The sequence below is a fragment of the Myotis lucifugus genome, unplaced genomic scaffold (assembly GCF_000147115.1).
Source record: "Myotis lucifugus unplaced genomic scaffold, Myoluc2.0 scaffold_2, whole genome shotgun sequence".
NCBI lineage: Eukaryota > Metazoa > Chordata > Mammalia > Chiroptera > Vespertilionidae > Myotis > Myotis lucifugus.
Window position 1 is genome coordinate 16,111,835 of NW_005871050.1, and position 3,000 is coordinate 16,114,834.

A 3,000-nucleotide genomic window follows, 5' to 3' on the forward strand; every position below is an offset into this window, starting at 1 on the left:
AGGCCAGCAGGGGAGGGCAGTTGGGGGGGACCAGGCCGGCAGGGGAGAGCAATTGGGAGGAACCAGGGCTGCAGGGGAGGGCAGTAAGGGGCGACCAGGCTGGCAGGGAAGGGAAGTTGGGGGTGACCAGGGCTGCAGGAGAGGGCAGTTGTTGGCAATCGTGCCGGCAGGGGAGCAGTTAGGTGTCGATCAGGCTAGGGGGTACCAGGCCTGCAGGGGATGGTAGTTTGGGGGTCCCAGGCTGGCAGAGGAGGGCAGTTGGGAGCAATGGGCCGGCAAGGGAGCAGTTAGGCGTCAATCAGGCTGACAGAGGAGTGGTTAGGGGGTGATCAGGCTGGCAGGCAGAAGTGGTTAGGGGCAATCAGGCAGGCAGGCAAGCGAGCGGTTGGGAATAAGCAGTCCTGGATTGTGAGGGGTCACGGATTAGAGAGGGTGCAGGCTGGGCTGAGGGACACCCCCCCCTCCAGTGCATGAATTTCGTGCACTGGGACTCTAGTATCCATATATGTGCATAATTTATGTGGTATATGCAACTTTATGTATCAAAGTATATAAAAACATTAGCATTGCAATCTCTGGGTTAATGATATTGTATTTCCATCTTCATATGTTCTGTGAAATCATATTTTCCAAAAGCTTATAATAAAAAAATAAAATGTTCTGGTTTTTTTTGTTTGTTTGTTTTTAAAAAAAACCTTCAAGAGCAGGCAGGCTGCCTTACCTGCATACTCTCTCTTCCTCCTCCATTCTGGATTTGTCTCTTTCCAGTTAAACACTACTTTTTTTCTTGAAGCGTAAGAAGAGCAACCTAAGCAATGTCAACAATGAAACTCTTCATTTGCTTGCTCTTTCTCCCTCTGCCTGATACACTCGCTGGAACTGGAGTAGGTAAGAGGACATCAAAGCCTGGGCAACACAGGTCCACTTCTGCCTCTTGGGATCCATATAGGGTAGGGCGCATGTGCTCCCTGGGTCAGCGAGGTTCACTTCTGCTCCCAGTGTACCCTGCGAGCTGAATCGTGGAGCGTAACGAAGGACTACAGCACAGTGAAATAGAAGTTTATAACTCTACTGGGGGGGCAGGGGTTGTTAAGATATGAGCAAACATCTCCTGAGGAAAATCATTTTTGGGACTTTAACATAAAGGTTATAGGTAAAAAAAAGATGAAACCCCAATTCATTTCTGTGAAAAATGCGAATTACCCATTAGGATCTATGGGCAGATGATTCCATGTAAGCATGTTTTTTGTGATGGCTGTGCTATTTTAAATGGAAAAGAAGGCAATTAAGGTGTGTCCAGGCTGTAGTAATCCTGTGAGGCAAGTGAGATACACACACTAGGTTCTATCTTCATGAGAAGCTGTGTTCAAGAATGCAAGAGAACATATTTATTTCAAAGATTTAGATGCTCATATCAACTTACGTCATATGAGAGCTTAAAATCTTGTTGCCTATACTTAAAAATAAAACTTGGAACCAAGATAGAGAAGGTGGAGTGTATATAGACAGGCTGTTAAAAATGGAAGATTTGGTTGCATTTGTGGAGGCTCAAACTTGTGAAGGTTGAATAACATAACTTTCCCATTTGTTCTTCATTTTGATTCTGAAAAGAAAGCTGGTTTTGCCCATTTCTTATTTTTAAAAAAACTTTTTTAAAGAAAATGTTCATTCTTCATATTGCCCCACCACCAGCTGAAATCTCTGATCATTTTATAATGCAGACAAGCATCGTATGAACTATATTCCACCAAAGCAGTACATTACAAGATGTGCTTCAAAGTCATATAATCAACCACAAGACGACATTTGAGCTTCTTCACCAGAATTATCTGTCCTTGGCTTCACCTCTACCTCCTTCTGTAAGTCAGCAAACCTTTGTATTCAACAAGAAAACAGCAATTTAATAACTCCTTATTCAGAATTACTAAAATTCAGGTGAGTATTCCCACCTCCTGCCTCCATACCTGCTCACCATCATCCAGAGTATCAAGGTCAAGCAGTGGTATTGAACTCTCATCATATTATGTCTCCATAGTAACATTCTGGACACACTATCTCCTCTACTGCCAGTAAGCCATCAAATGCCACATCCTTCCCAAGCTGCAGATACTTCTCACTTGATTCATAGACAGACTTCAGGTCTACCAGTGACTTCTATTCCACTGCCCTTTCCATAGACATTATTGTTCAGATGCCACCTTGTATAAAATGTCATCCTCCAGGACCCGCTCCACCTCAACAGAGTAGTTCACTTGTAAATACACATCCTACTCACCATAATAATTCTCACTCTTTACCCCAGTTCACTGAAGATCAGGGAACTCTGAGCCTTCTCTTTATATAACTAGGGGAAGTGAGTCATGGTATATAGTCTGCACCTAGAAGGCAATCCCTTTCTCAAGGATATAGGGTTTGTCTTATCAAACCCCACTTCTTGGACTATGTCATCCATCAGCAAGATATAAACCAGATTACCAATAATATTATTTTGAATGGAAGGCGTGATGAGAAAAAAAAGTATTATCAAACTTCTAATTAGGCTTTGACCTTTTGGGGAAGGAAAAGCATCTCTTACAGAGATGGCAATAAAACACTTAAAGTCTTGTCCTTTAAAATGGTTTTAAACCTTGATCTTGAGAATGATTTCAAGTAACTTCACTATAGTTCAGATAAGTGACTCAGTTAAGCATAGCTATCTTCTAACAATTTTGTTCCTTTAGTGTGGTAAATTGACCCAGATGTGACCATTTGCAATATTATTTCCTTAAAAAATGTGTCATACCTTCAAAAGTGTTGTTTTTGTTAAACCAAATGTTTAGTTTTCCTTTTATATATTTTGTTAATCTGGGTAAAAGGAATAAATTTCAGCATGGTTGTAAAAAAACAAAAAGGCCTTTGTATACAAATCTATCTCTGTGTAACTTTTAATGTTCTTGTATCTAGGCTCAAAATGCTTCTTTGTTATTGTAGCTCAGGCTCTGTGACTCAAACTATCTGCAG

At 41.6% G+C, this 3,000-nt stretch overlaps 1 pseudogene; it reads left to right on the forward strand.

The window, feature by feature from the left end:
• The first annotated feature begins 1,160 nt into the window (after nt 1-1,160).
• Nucleotides 1,161-2,344, forward strand: LOC111826813 (annotated as a pseudogene).
• The last annotated feature ends 656 nt before the right edge of the window (nt 2,345-3,000 follow it).